Raw genomic sequence first — 16,277 nt, forward strand, 5'->3', positions numbered from 1 at the left:
AACTTGAAGAATACTTTTTCTTTTACCCATGATTCACTTCAACTTTTCATGCCAAGCACATGGCACAATATCCCATTGAGTACACGCACAACAATCTTCGAAATGGCAGAATCCTCGTTTCAGAGGGGACTTTCTTTCAGTTGGATTTCATCCAAGTGTACTTTCATTCTTAAGTATGCTATTAGAAGGAAGGTAAAACAGATAACGATTTTCTTTTGATGCTCAAGATTGCCCAAGATTTTTAAAGTGCTCCGCACACTGATTTTAACCTCTCATCACTTCGGTCGGCGAAGCAGGCCAACGTGCAGTGTTTCAGTGTGGGGAATACTTAACTAGTCTCAAGACCTGCAAAAGAGGTTTGGCCCTGATTTTCACACAATGTTATATACTTTTGTTCACCATGTAAACGGGGCTTGTCACTGGGGTAAATTCTTTCACAGTGCTCCTAAAGCACAGATATTAAAGTGCATTTTCTCACAGCTTACATAAACTTCCAAGTGGTGTACAAAATAAGTTTTAAATGCTACATATGGAGAAAAGAGAAGAGAAAGAAAACTAGTATTTAATGAATAGCTCTGCTATTCAAGACATGATGCTAAATGTCTGACATCTTTACATTTATATAATCTTGAAAACAACTTTTTGAGTTATTTTACAGGCTATTGATTCACCCAAGGTTATACAATCTAATGAACATCAGAGACAGAATGAGAATTACTGCCAAAGACTATTCCTGCAAAGGAAGTGATGTGGAGTTTTTACAAACACATGCTTGATAAGGTAGTTTTTTCTTAGTCTTGGCCTGTTTATTAAAATAGAATTTCTGTTTAGGGTTGAGTTGCAGAACAAGCTTTAAATCCAAAACAGCACTCTCATGATCATTAGCAGGATATCCAATCAGTGATATTTTCTTCAGAAAGATTTGTACATTTTCTCCTGCCCACTGGTAAGGATAGGCATGTTCTCTGGAATTCAATGCATTACACATTCCAAGCATAGCAAATCAATCATTAATTATTCTCAGGAAGAGTGTTCAAAGTTCTCTTCCTTCTTTGGGTGATATGATACAACATGAAAAACAAAACAAAAACCCTGGGTACTTAGTACTTAGGTAGTACCTGATCAAATACCCCATTTGTTACAGGTCCTTCAATTTCTACACTGTTCCATCACTTCCCAAGATAAAAAGGGGGGAAGACTATGGATTTCTGTACTGAGGGAACTTTTCTGATCTAACTAAGTAAATCTGAATTGTAGCACAAAATAGCAGTCTTAAAATCTTGAGCTGTATGTTAGTTCTTCAAAAAGGCTTTGAGGTATGCATGAGTTTATAGTGACTGCGAAAAGTTGTTGGACTTTTTTTTTTTTTTTTTTTTTTTTTTTCAGAGAGAGCAGCCACTGGGGTACATTTATGTCCTTTTGGGCCTGGCAGGCTGGGAGCAGAATACAGACAAAGGCACTGGGGCATATGGGCCTGTTATGGCCTGGAATTCGGTCTCCCTGGGTGGTAACTGAATGGGTATGGCAAGGTGTGTAGGTACTGGACTGATCCTCCCAGAACTGAGAGAAGGGCCCTTGGGGTGTGGAAGCAACACAAGTGTTGGACATGGCACAGGTGCGGGAGAAGGGTCATGCAGCGGGTGTGAGATTGGGTGTGCTGACCTGGGGTCACCCTTCGGGCAGGGCGTGGTGAAGCTTGTTGGGCCCTGGCTGTTGACTGAGAAGCTGGATGCCAAGGGCTGGGAGAACTGATAGGCCCGTGAAGGTGTGACTGCAGACAGCCTCAGCCCTGGGAGAGACGGAAGAGTCCAAGGTGAGTCCTGCGGCGAGGCGACGAGGGGGCAGGTCTGGGGCTCCCATTCAGGAATACATGGTCAGCTGCAGCCACTCCCGGCTGTCCACCTGGATTTGTCCGGTGCCACGTCTGTCAAGAGGTTTGAAGGCACAGAAATCTGACTAGTCTGACCAGACAGCTGATGAAGCTGTCAACACCCATGTTCCCTCCCTCATCTGAGTAGCGTCCGATGATCCTGTCGTAGAGATGCTCATTCAGGCGGAACCCTGCCTCAAAGGTTCCTGGGGAGTTCACCGCTGCCCATGGTCCCAGAACGGTCAACGTCAAACTGTTGGCCACATTTTGATGTTGCTCCACAAGCACTAGAATTCCTCGAAGCCCAGCTTGCTGGTCGTGTCACTACCCATCACGGTCACCACCATGCAACAGGAGTCAATGCCAAAACCATCCGTCTTCAGACCAGGAGGTCGGGTCACGACTTGGTTGAGAATGTTCGTGAATTCTGTGGCACTGACTCTCTAGCCAGCTCGGCAAAGACCCTCCGGCACTGCCGGACCTCCGCACTCTGATTAGCCTGGATGATGGCGTAACGGGTGCGAGGGGCGGGGCTCTGGGTGTGGTGCGCAGGCGCCTCACGGGCGGCGCTAATAACCCGGCTGGGATGCGGCGGGTCGCGCTGTGCCTGGCCTTTCCGCCAGCTCCCCTGCCCTCGGCACTGCTGTCCTCTGTACCACCCTCCCCACCCCGGCCACCGTCTCCCCCTGACCCCGACCAGGGTCCCCCCTTCTTCCCCCTTCCCCCTCCCGCTCCTTCAAGAACGAGTGAACCAGGACCATGGCTGTGACTCAAGATTCCGCCTCGCTCACACGCTCGCCGGTCTGCTCACCTGTGCAGCATCCCAAGAGTTGGACTTTGGGGGAAGGCTGCCTGAGAAAACTCTAAAGAAAATTAAGCAACAAACTCCAGGTATCTCCAGAAAAAAGAAGAAAGGAAAAATTTAAAGGTAAAAAAAATTAAGCCAGTAAAAACTTTGCTGCCTAAAGGTTCTTTTACGAGGCCTGTGGGTTTTCATCTTTCTGTTTGCCAATAACTTAGACATAGTAAGTGTTTAATTTGCTGCTTTATGGTAGAAAGTTCGTTGATTCAACAATGATTTGTTCAATAATAACTTCTTCAACAACTTTGTGGTGAATACCAGACGTGGACATAGGGCAGAATAGAACTGTAAACTGGGATAAAAGATGGAAGATGCCACTGCAAAAAACAGCCAGGTACCAAAATTCAAGAAAAAACATAGGAATGAATTCTGAGGGATTTATTCTTCAGCGCGACCCATGAATGCCGGGTCATCCATATAATGTCCCACCCACTTATTGTACAAACTGAGCAGTGAGGTCCAAGGTCCTTGAAAATTCTCCTCACTTAAAAATAAATGCGTCTACCTCTGTTGCACATTTAACAATGTGCAAAGAACCTGTGAGAAACGTGTTTTTGAATAGAGCTAATAATAACAAGGAGTATTAAAAAGTGTGATGTCGGTCCTTTAAAATTGTTTTAAGTCAAAGATCATCTGCTAGCATATGGATTTCAACTTTGCTACCCTAAAGAGATGGCTTCAGATTACAGTGTTTAAAATTTTTAGTTTACTCTCTGAACTCCAATTTAATATTAACTTTCGCTTAGAGAAATGTCTTTTGAAATCTAACCTGAGCTAAAGGAAAACTTCCGCTGACAATTCCTTTTGCCGGGGACCCATTCTTTGCCACTCTCAGTGTTCCCCGCCTTGATCCTTCTGGTGCCTATTTCTGTTTTGTTTCTGAACTCAGAGAGGGTCAGGGTATGATCCGTTCTTCCTCTAAAACCCCAGCATCACCTAGAATTGCAGACCAGGCAGGCGTACAGCAGACCTGCCCACACATGCCATCAGTGTCAGGCTGACTCAGACCAGAGAGATCCTTCTCTGATCGGGCACAGAGATCATGAAAAGTGTGTAAAAACTAGGCTTGTACCCTGGTTCATTACAGAGTCACCTTGGCTTACACAACTAAAAGAAGAGCTTCCCTGATGGCTCATGGAACCCGGAGGAAACCTGACCTTAAAAATGCTAAACATATGGATTACAATTGAACACCATATTGTCCCAATATTCAGAAAAGTGATGAAAGATTTTCAGTTTTAATCCCAGTGTTGGTCTCCTGAAGACACATAGAGTTTCAAATAGTGCAGGCCTCATCCCTGAATTTTTTTACATGAACTTTTAGCCAAACAGCTGGTAAACAGGTTTCCTTGAATTCATTCAAATATCTCATTATCTTTTCAAAGTTTCCCTTTGAACGTTCATTTCTCTGCTAGTCTAACTTCTTATCACTAGTTTCTTCAATGGGAATAAGGATCATACTCCTTGCTCCTACAATATTATGCAGATCTATAATACTCCTAAAATGAAAGCCATAGTGCTAGACTTGCTGTCATAATAAAGACTTTTGAATTGTCATAAAAAGACTAATTTAGTCTCTCTCTAATTTAAAACAAGACACTAATATATTTTAAGGATTCTAGAAAAGAGGCATTGCTATTTTCACTCATTGTCCCTGACCAGTCTTCTTTGAGTTTTAAGTCTTGCATCTGTTTTCTCCATGTTTTCTTAACCGAAGTATATCCTATTAAAACTGGGAAGCAGGGCTTCCCTGGTGGCGCAGTGGTTGGGAGTCCGCCTGCCGATGCAGGGGACGTGGGTTCGTGCCCCGGTCCGGGAGGATCCCACATGCCGCGGAGCGGCTGGGCCCGTGGGCCATGGCCGCTGAGCCTGCGCGTCTGGAGCCTGTGCTCCGCGACGGGAGGGGCCGTGGCAGTGAGAGGCCTGCGTACCGCCAAAAAAAAAAAAAAAAAACAACAAAAACGACTGGGAAGCAACCATCCTAGGTTAAGATTTCGATACATGTTTCTCTCTTTTCCTTGCCAATGTATTTCTCTGATTGTCCCTTATTTCCCATAGCATTTAATACCCATATAATGCAAAAAGCTCACCATGTTACCTAATGGATTTGTACATGTACATATGGTACATATCTTGAAACAGCTTTTAATTTTATATAGCTGTGCAGTCAGCTGCTGGTTTCTACTGCTTCTAGAAACCTTGCCAGACCATCTGCAGACCTCTAATACTTCTGACCAGAGGGTAACTGGCAGGAATTAAATGTTACGACCGTATTCAGCAAAATTCCATGATTCCACTGCCCTAACTCAGAAGCAATACTAACTGGCCTTCAGAAAGAGACAGAGGTTAGCAAGACCTCTACTTCAACTACAGTAATGCTTCTCTGAGTCAGCAAATATGATTGACACTTGAGTAGCAGAGCTCAGACCCTACACAAATATCAATCATCAGCTGGTCAGAATAATAGGACTGGGTATGTGGACAATAGCAGAAAGATTTTCTAGATGCTGGGCATACCTTCTTGGAATCAGGAGGAATTATTGTGACTGGCTTTGGGAACACAGCAAATTATAGGATCAGGCTAACTAATTGCAGCTTTAAGGAATCCCCACCAGCAGAAAATACTCACTAGACCAGGGGTCCTCAACCCCCAGGCCGTGGAGCCGGGCCGCACAGCAGGGGGCGAGTGAGCGAAGCTGCATCTGCCGCTCCCCATGGCTCCCCATTGCTCGCATTGCCACCTGAACGATCCCCGCCCCCCACCCCCCACCCCGCGTCCGTGGAAAAACTGTCTTCCACGAGACCGGTCCCTGGTGCCAAAAAGGTTGGGGACCTCTGGGCTAGACTGAAGGACACAAGCTAGTTTAGCTGACCTTCTGTGTAGCAGGTGACCTGAAGGTGAGGGTGTGCAGGACACCTGTGAAACCTTGTAGACCAGTGTTTTTTTTTGTTGTTGTTTTTTAGTCCGGTGATTTTCTTTCTCTCTTTTTTTAACATTTTATTTACGTATTTATTTTTTGGCTGCACGGTGTGTTAGTTGCAGCACACGGGCTCCTCTCTAGTTGTGGCGCGCAGGCTCCAGGGCGCGTGGGCTCTGTAGTTTGCGGCAGGAGGGCTCTCTAATTGAGGTGCTAGAAATCAGTAGTTGCAGCGCGCCGCCTTACTTGCCCCACGACATGTGGGATCTTCGTTCCCCGACCAGGGACCAAACCCGAGTCCCCTGCGTTGGAAGGCGGATTCTTGACCACTGGACCGCCAGGGAAGTCCCTGCAGACCCGTGTTGATGCAGCTGATCTGAAAATGGTTGTCCCCTTCCTCCTCAATAATCCACTCCAAAGTGACACGATTTATGTATCATCACAGATTCATGGTTAACTCCTACAATTCTTTATTCCTGTCCTCCAACCGTTTAGCTATCACGTATAACGATTACATCACTTGCTTCCTTGTATAGCGCCCCCCATAAAGGGATGTTTTGGGGGAATGGACGCACATACACCACGCACACGAGCTGTTGTGTTTGTTGTTTCAGGGGGAGTCTAAAGTTGTTGCGTTAGTCAGAAGGGAACTTCACACTTTTATTTTGTGGGTGGAGTGGTAGACAGAGTGAAATGTGGAGGTATGCGTGACAGGAAGGAAAGGAAAATTGACAGCGAATGGGTTCCTCATTCTGTGAGACTGCGAGGGAACTGATGTTGTTTGGAAAGTTCAGGTTCATATTCCAGAGATTGGTGGTTATATGTAGAGATGTAGGTATCTGGAGAGACATAGTATTGGGCTAGCCTTCCTGTTTTTTGAAAATCAACTTTATTGAGATATCATTTACGTACAGTGTAATGCATCCATTCAAAATGCACAACTCAGTGTGTACACGTGTGGAACTACTGCTACAATCAAGATGGAGAATATTTCTATCATTCTCCAACATTGCTTCTTGCTTCTTTTTTGTCCCTCCCTTCTTCTACTTTGGCCCCAATCAAAACACAGCTTTTTTGAATTTTCTAGACTTTTATACAAATGGAATCATACTCTTATGTCTGGCATCGTACACGCAACATAATGATGTTGACATTTGTTCATTTTGTTGTGTATTTAGCAGTTTGTTTCTTTTTATTGTTGAATAATATTCCACCACGTGCATGTATCACTTTCTGTTTATCCATAACCTGCCGGTGAACATCTGGATTGGTTTCGATTTTTGATTGTTGTGCATAAAGCTGCTATGGATGATTTCCAATTTAGGGTTATTGTGTGCAAAACTGTTATAAATACTTGTGTACAAGTCTTTGTGTGGACATATGTTTTCATTTCTTTTGTGTATATACTTGGGAGTGGAACGTCTGGGTCATATGTTTCACTTTTTCAGAAATTACCAAAAAGTTTTTCTGAGTGATCGAGCCATATAATATTCCCAGAAGGGGTTTATGAGAATTCCAGTCGCTCAGCATCCTCACCTCCAATTTGGTTTTGTCCATCATTTTAATTATAGCCATTCTAATGGGTGCATGGTGGAATCTCACGGTAGTTTTAATTTCCATTTCCCTGGTGACTAGTGTCATTTACATCTTTTCATGCAACTTGTATACTGTCATTAGTGAAGTGTTTGTTCAATTCTTTCACTCATTTTTTAATTGGATTGTTTGTCTTTTTATTATTGCATCGTAAGTGTTCTTTAAATAGTCTGGATACAAGTCCTTTGTTAAATGTATGCTTTGCAAACATTTTTTACATTCTCTTGGTTGTCTTTTCATTTTCTTGACAATGTCTTTTAAAGACCCCAATTTTTAAAAATTTATTTATTTATTTATTTTTTTTGGCTGCATTAGGTCTTCATTGCTGCATGCCAGCTTTCTTTAGTTGCATCAAGTGGGGGCTACTCTTCATTGCGGTGAGCAGGCTTCTCATTGCGGTGGCTTCTCTTGTTGTGGAGCACGGGCTCTAGGCGCATGGGCTTCAGTAGTTGTGGCACTCAGGCTCAGTAGTTGTGGCGCACAGGCTTAGTTGCTCCTTGGCACGTGGGATCTACCCGGACCGGGGCTTGAAACTGTGTCCCCTGCATTGGCAGGCGGGTTCTTAACCACTGCACCACCAGGGAAGCCCTAAAGACCCAAATTTTTATTTTGATAAAGTCTAACTTATTGGCATTTTCTTTTATAGCTCATGGTTTTTCTCTCCTATTTAAGAAATCTTCACAAAACCCAAGGTCACTAAAATTTCTCCATTGTTTTCTTCTAGAAATTTTATAGTACTAGGCTTCACATTTAGGTCTATGATCATTTCGAGTTAATTTTTGTGTATAGTTTGAGTTGACACTTTTTTTTTTGCATATGGATATCCAATCATTTCAGCACCATTAGACATATATGTGTGGATCTCTTTCTGGACTCTATTCTGTTTTATTGTTCCTTATGTCTATTTTTCTGTCAATACTGCACTATCTCAATTTTTGTAGATAGCATAAGTTCTTCTTACACTATCAAGGTCCATCTTGTTCTTCTTTTGCAAAATTGTTTTGGCTATTCTAGAGCTGTCACATTTCCAAATAAAATTTAGAATGAGCTTGTCAATTTCAGTGAGATACTGGCTGGAATTTTGACTGGGGTTACTCTGAATCCATCAGTCAACTTGAGTAGAATTGAAATCTTAACAATTGAATCTTTCAATGAACCTATGAATTTTAATGTACTATGAATCAGAACCTTCCAATAAAACTATGAACATGGATTATTTCTCCATGTATGTGATTTCTCCTTAATTTCTTTGAGCAATGTTTTATAATTTTCAGTGACGAGTTCTCACATATCTTTTGTTAAATATATTCTTAAGTATTGTTTGTTTTTAGGCACTCTTGCAAATAGAATTTTTATTATTTAATTTTCTAATTGTTTACTGCTAGCATACAGAATGCAATTACTTTTTGGATGCTTAACTTTGTATTCTCCCACCTTGCTAAATTTACATATTAATTCTAGTAGCTGTCATGTAGATTTCCTTGAGGTTTTCAGCACAAGTACTCATGCCATCTGTAAATAGAGTCCAAGTTTCTTCTTCCTTTCTGCCTTTATTTGCTTTTGATATTTATTTTGGTTTCTTTTCTTCTTTTTTTTTTTAATCAGAAGATTCTTTTACCGTGGTAAAGAAGTCTTTTTTCTTTTTTAAACCCCACATTTGTTTATTTATTTATTTTTGGCTGTGTTGGGTCTTCATGTCTGTGCGAGGGCTTTCTCTAGTTGTGGCAAGCGGGGGCCACTCTTCATTGCGGTACGCGGGCTTCTCACTATCACGGCCTCTCTTGTTGCGGAGCACAAGCTCCAGACGCGCAGGCTCAGTAGTTGTGGCTCACGGGCCCAGTTGCTCCACGGCATGTGGGATCTTCCCGGACCGGGGCACGAACCCGTGTCCCCTGCATTAGCAGGCAGACTCTCAACCACTGCGCCACCAGGGAAGCCCCCTTACTCCCATTTTGTTTTGCCCTCAATTTTTGCCCTCGTTGCTCACTGAGGATAAGCCACCGCTACGTTAAGATCCCTGATCGGGGGAAATTTAGCAGAGATCTCAAACTAAGGCAGGAATAGGGCCAGGAAAATAGCTGATGGATTAAAGAAGAAACAAAAAAAAGACACTGTGAAGAAATATAGTTAGCTAGAGGCAAGCCTGCAGTTTTAGCCTTGCTCTGCTGCTGCTGTGGCTGATGGGGTTGGTCACATCGAGGTCCTTTTGAGCTGGTTGGAAAGAAGGAGAAAATGTGTGAGAGCTGTGAGTGGATGGGTCTTAGCTGTGGCCGGAAAGCTCTGTGGACGTTAGAACTCCTAGGATTTTCAAGTGAGGAGGCCAGTATCAGTCACAGGCCAACGTGCCAATCAGATCCCAGTTTCCCCTCCCCTGCACATCCACCCAAGCTGGAGAAACTGAGTCTCTGCCTCAGTTTCTGGACCCTTCCCAGAGACCTTTCCTTCTTCCCCTAGCAAAAGCTCTCAGGAAAGATCTGAGCCCCTTTCTGTGATTAAATTCTGCCTCATCCCCCCACCTCACCCGCTGTTATGTTTTAACAAGGTGTATCCGAAGATGTTTTAAGTCCCGAACAATGACAGCACAAACACAAGAGCAAAACATATAAAGGAAGAAAACAGCATTTATTGAACATCTATGAACCCTATGATGTCCCACGGTTATTATTTAATCATAATAAGATCTAAAATAGGATTTGTGTCCTCATTATAGATGAAAGGACTGGGGTTTAAGAGGTTCAGCCTTTTGTTCAAGGTCATATAAAAAGTGGAGAATAAATTTGAACCTCAATCTGAGTTTAAGTATAGGCCTTTTCCACTGCACTCATCTGACCCTTCCATATTACTGAACACTTTGTGTAATATATTTGCTGACTTATCACTGACTCTATTATACTAGATTGTACATTTCTTGTCTGCAGGAGTGCACTCACCATTATACACCCAACCTCCAGCACAGGGCACGGCAAATAGTAGTTATACAGTGCCAGCTTGTTGAATTGATTTAAATAACAAGAGAACAACGTGTCTACCTGCTTTATTTATTCATTCATTAAACAAATACTTTTTTGTGGTTAGACACATAGATCTAGAGTGGAAGTCACATAAGCAAATAAGCAGTTAATTCTACACAGTGTTACAAGCAATGATACAGGGATGAATAAAATATTGAGGAAACAGAAAAGAGATACCCAGAATGGCCTTGGGATGTCAGCAAAGGCTCCCCGAAGGAGGAGGGATATTTTGGTGTTTGATGTCGAGAATGATGCGATGTGAAAGAAGGAAGATATTCCAGACAGAGAAGGCAGTCATGTGCAAGGTTGGGAGTGAGAGAGAGTGTGACACATTCAAGAAAATGTAAATAGCTTAGTGTGGTTGGGACATAGAAGGTGAGACACGGAATGATGAGAGATGAGGGCAGACAATGAAATAGGTGTCAACTATGAGAAGATTATCATGTTCTGTTAAGGCTTTATCCCAAGGGAGCCACCGAAGGAATATAATCTGCAGATGGCAGAATCTGATTTCTTATTTAGAAAGACCATCCTGGCTGACCTCTTTGTGGAAAATGATGGGGGTGGGGCAGGACACCATTTGGTAGAGAATCGCTGAATTCTAGGTGAAAGATGATTGTGGTCGAAACAAAGACAAAGCGTATGGGATTGGGGAAAGTGGGTAGATTTGAGAGATAACAAAAGTAAAATGAATAGGATTTGGAGACTGATTAATTGTGGGAGTAATGGAGAAAGGATTGATGAGAATGTCTTAGGTTTGGGGTTTGGCAAAATGGTGGACAGCCAGGCCATTTATGAGCCTTGAACCCAGGTGAAGTATTCGTGTGAAGAAGAATACCTCCCAAATATCATCCCAAATGGTGTACCAGAACCTTAAAATCATCATAATTGTTTCAGTAAATTATTAGCCTCCCCCTCCCCAGCTAACTCGCCACATCTCTCTATAGCACCATCATTTTCCGAGTCAGTGAGGCTGCAGACCTCTTGAGCACCGTTGGTTCCTCCTCTTCTCAGCAATCCCTACACTCTCAATTAGTCGCCGAGGCCTGTTTGTCATCCTCACCAATGTCTCTTGAGTCTGCCCTGTCCTTCCCCTCCCACTGTCATAACTGCAGTCTGAGCCCTTATCACTTCATGCCGGAGCTATCTCTTAGCTTGAGTAGTTTCCTAACCCGTCTTCATACCTCCAGTTGCTCCCCAGTGCAGTCCATCTGGTACCCCATGGCCAGAATGACTTTCTTTGTACACTGCTTCCATCACCTCTCCCAGCTCAGACGTGTTTAGCGCACTGTTCTCTGGACAGATGTCTTCCTCCCCATCTGCCCAGTGTGTCTTATGCATTTCCAGCTCGGGGAGCTTTGCTTGGAATGTGGCTTTCTCCTAACATCTTCCTCTACCTTGCTAAACAGTCTTCCTCCTGTTGGGCTCAGCTCCAGTCCCAGCCTTCATACGTCTTCTGGGACCATCCACAGCCATCTCTCTGGCCTTGGAAATCCTCTGGCACGATACCAATTTTGTTCACTTTCTGTGTTTTTCTCTGTATAAGTCTTGTCTCCCTATCTGAGCAGTCGGCCTCCCAATGCTGTGTCAGTGGACCTCTCCTCCAGCCCGTGGTGCACAGGCAGTGGAGAGACAACCAGATTCTGATCAGCTCACAATTGCTGTTCTTTCTTTTAAAAAAAAAAATTCTTATTTATTTATCTATTTATGGCTGTGTTGGGTGTTCGTTGCAGTGTGCGGGCTTCTTACTGCGGTGGCTTCTCTTGTTGCAGAGCACGGGCTGTAGGCGCGCAGGCTTCAGTAGTTGTGGCTCGCAGGCTCAGTAGTTGCGGCGCACAGGCTTAGTTGCTCTGCGGCATGTGGGATCTTCCCGGACCAGGGCTCGAACCCGTGTCCCCTGCATTGGCAGGTGGATTCTTAACCACTGCGCCACCAGGGAAGTCCCAACTGCTGTTATTTCTTGCTGCCGCTTGACTTCGCCATTGAAGACGGGTTATGCCAGTTTGTCCACGATTGCTGGCATATCCATGCCGGTCTAGGTCCCAGCAGTGACTTGTGTTAGGTGCCAAGGTCACGCTTCTTCTGATTTACATTCCCACACCCAGCCGTTGTTCCACAAGCACGTTGCTGGCTCTGAGCAGCTAGATCTGGAATATCCTCCACATTTTAACCAGTGATGGCACAGAAATCAGATCTCCTATTGGAACCTCCGAGAAGCCCTAGTTTTCAGCCTTTGTCCCTAGCGCAGTTACCTCCTGTCCTCTTGGTTAGCCCACCCCTTTGGGAGGCATTCAGTCCTTTTGGAAATTAGTTGTTTCTTCTCTGGAAACCACATTTCCATACCCCAACTTAACTCCTATATATCTGGCAACAGGAAGCTTCCTTACTGTCCTCCCCTCTTCCCAGCAAGGAACACCTATTCCCCCCACATTTACACAGCTGATAGAGTAAGCATATGTGTTGGGGGAGGGATGGTGAATCGCACAAGCGACACTATGCAGAGCAGAAGTGATTCCGTCCAAGGTAACATATGGTTGCAACCTTATGCGTAGAAGAGTCTTCTTTCATCTCTAGGTGCCTGTGCCCAAAGTTGCTTTCTGTCTCCCTTCCCTTCATCCCCAAATTCATTCTGCGGCCTCCTCAGCCCTGCCCTCTGGCTGACGAGGCTGCCTTGAGTTCGGACTAAAGGAGAGTGGCTCCAGCAGACTGCAGGTTGGGAAGAGAAAGGAGGCCCCTGTTCGTTTCCTAGTCCCTCCTGCTTCACTGCAGTTGTAGTAGTGGCTCCATCATCTGCTGCAGAAGGGCCGGCGCCCTCTCCCATGGCTCTAATGCTTCAGGCTCCGGGAGTGCCACTCCCTCCGTGTGTTCTTTCAGACTCCAGGGTGGTGACAGATTGCTGCTGTTGCTCCTCCCAGCATGTCAGCATCCCTCGTGGTTCCATTCACCCTGCTTCTTCATTCAACTTCCTTTGCTTAAACTCTTGTTAATGTGCCATCTGTCTGCCTCATGGATGCTAATTGATACAATGCTGTCTCGAAGAGCACCCAGACTAATCTTTGCCTTTATAGGGGTGCATCTGGGTACATTGCTGTCTCCCATGGCACCAAGCATGGGGACGGGCCACTGGAAAATCACTTGTTATCCTAGATGAAGAAAGATTATTCATAAGCTAGACTCAGTTCTTTGTGTGAATTCAGGGTTCCTGTTGACAAACCAGACTGCCAGATGTGACCCCTGTTAGCACGGGGCTGTTATTGATTATTGCCCAGTGCGCTTGACCCTACACCCCGTGGGGTTCCCAACTGATAGTGAAAGATCAAGATGACATAATCTTATTTATTGACAGGTGCCCAATGGATAGACTCAACGGCCTGTCTAAAACCCAGTGGAATATCTTTGCCATCTTCCAGCTCTAAATTCTAAATTCTGGGACTGATACTATTCTTTATGAAGCCATCATGTTTGTCACTGTCCTAGAGGATGACTCTGGCAGGAGTTATTCCAAGAGGGCTGATGCTTCAACACCGCTACCTTCAGGGTAATTTGGAGATGACTTGTTCACAGTGCTCTTTCTGTTTAACAAGGGCAATGTTCATTCTCAGAAGTGGAAGAGCCACTAATCGTCTGCTATCATCAAAGAGAAACTCTTACCAGATGCCTTAGCAGAGTTCACTGCTTTGCTGCTTTCTGGAGGCCTCAGAGATTCTTGTTTTAATTATCCTTTCTCCACACATCATGTTTTTGAAATTCCCAACATATTTCCAAGTTATTTTAGCTGGGTATCTTCCCAGCTGATCTTAAAATCAGTGTTCCTACTCTTGGCTTCTTAATGATGCTTGCCAATGGGAAAAAAAAAGGGGGTGAAAGGATCTCAAGATCTTTTCCCTCAGGATGTAGTGTAACTATCTCTTGGGGAAGGATTTTTTTCATGTAAGTGTAAAGTGCAGGGTCCACAAGGGCCAACACATGCAAATTTGAAACAAACGTTTCCAGAGCATCAGTCCTTTACACATGCGTAAAACAGATTACCCAATGGGAGCAGTACATAAATCACTCAAAAGCGAGCGCCAAAACATCCCACCGCACGCCTTCCAGAATTTAAAACCCAAACATGTTAGAGTTCCAAGCCCTTACCTAAAAAATTCTGAAGGGAAAATGAACTGTGAATAACTACGGAGAAAGTAGAAACAATTCATCCACCTGATGGGACCACCTGCTAATCAAAGTTCCCACAGTGTTTCGTATCCAGCTATGAATCAAAACTCTGGAGCTAAGTTTATGGCTTAAAAAGCCAAAGACTCCTGTCATCATCATCACTGTTATTTACCAGTGACTGAGCCAGAATCTGCCTGAGTCTCGACGTTTCTTAAAGGATGTTGGTCCATTCTTAAAGGATGTGTCTGATTTGGGGCGAGGAGTGTGGCCTGGTTCCAGATGCTGAGGTTAATGGGCAGTGTGGTAAATCACAGTCACAGAAAAGAAAGGCCTTGGAGTGGGTGGACGAGTGTTTTAGTTTCTTAACCCACTGCACACCCACGGAAGAGAGAACTTGATGTGTGTTAGAAATGTCTAAGAAGAGGTACTTCCACACATTTTTTTAGGAAAGTGTTCTTGTACTAGACACAGTGCTTAGTGCAGAACGTTTCTAAAAAGGATTTATCGAGGTAGACGGGAAATAATTCTTACAGCAAAATGTCTGCCATCCTACATGCAGAAAGTAAGTGGGGCCAAACATGAGGAGCCCCCCAAAATTTGGAAAAAGGGAAATAGGTTCAGCTATCAAACCAATGCCCTAAAATAGTCTGGCACAGTCTGGCACTGAGCTACAAGACTTGGTTCAATGTATTTATGTATCAGTTTGTTACGGCTGCTGTAACGCAACACCCCGACTGGGTGACTTAAAACAACAGACATGTATTGCCTCACAGTACGGGAAGCCGGAAGTCTGAAGTCAAGATGACAACAGGGCCATGCTGTCTCTGAAATGTAGAGGGACCTCCTTCCTTGGCTCTTCCTAGCTTCTGGTGTTTGCCCGCAATTGCTTGGTTTCTTGGTTTGCATCACCCCAGTTCCGCGTCCGTTGTTGCATGGTGTTCTCTGTGTGTCTGTTTCTTCACATGGCTGCCTTCTTATGAGGACACCAATCATATTGGATCAGGGGCCCACCCTACTTGAGTATGACCTGACCCTAACTATTACATCTGTAACAATGGACAAGTCACATTTTGAGGTACTGGCAGTTGGGACGTCAACATCTTTTTTTGGAGGGGGAGGACACAAGTGCAACAACTTTATTGAAATATGGCAGGAATAAGATTTACAAATTAGGAGCTTTCTTCTCTGTTTCTGTTCTCCTTTTTCTTGCCTTCCGCCCTGTTTCTTCCTTCCTTCCTCTTTCCTTCCTTTCTCTCTCTCTCTCTTTCTTCCCCCCTTCTCTCTTTCTTTCTTTTCTTGTTTCCCTAGCCATAGCGTCTTGGTGAGGAGTGAAGAACAGACCTAGGAGACACTAAGTTGGTGTACCTAAGAAAAGGCATGGAGATACCTAGAGAAATACAACTCAAACTGAGAAAGGCAGTCTGCCTGTGCGATGAGGATATCTCATACACAGCATAATGGAATTTTGAAGAAGGAGAAAGAAGATTTAGCAGCGTAACATGCATGAGGGAGCTAAAGATGATTTTCAGAAGTTGGCTGTGTTGCCAGGAGTAGCCATCCTTTACCACCATTGAGAGCTCCCTGAGTCCATAGCTATGTTACACGTCATGGCTTTGGAGTCACTTCTGTGTTCCGTTCAGCTGTGTCGCTGTGATGAGCTGGCTCTGTGGAGGGAGGAAACAGGACCAGTTTGGTTTATGCTGCATGAAGCCTGAGGGTTAGCCTGCTACACAAATCTGATGGGGGTTCTTTAGCAACGGAGGCACAATAACAAAAGACAGAGAGAAGAAAATTGTGGCAGCATCCATTCAAGCACAGCCCAAAGGACAAAGAAGCTTGTCTGGTGGATTTTAATATGATGGCTCCTC

The 16,277-nt window shown here is 44.2% G+C and overlaps 1 pseudogene across 1 annotated transcript; it reads right to left on the reverse strand.

Moving 5' to 3' along the window:
- Nucleotides 1–606: 606 nt before the first annotated feature.
- Nucleotides 607–11,595, reverse strand: LOC309795890 (calpain small subunit 1-like; annotated as a pseudogene). Its single transcript has 3 exons — nucleotides 11,439–11,595; nucleotides 9,400–9,454; nucleotides 607–2,604 (listed from the first exon to the last, which is right to left on the reverse strand). The product of its transcript is annotated as a calpain small subunit 1-like (transcript).
- Nucleotides 11,596–16,277: the final 4,682 nt, after the last annotated feature.

This window comes from Mesoplodon mirus (assembly GCF_964341445.2).
Source record: "Mesoplodon mirus genome assembly, chromosome: 20".
NCBI lineage: Eukaryota > Metazoa > Chordata > Mammalia > Artiodactyla > Ziphiidae > Mesoplodon > Mesoplodon mirus.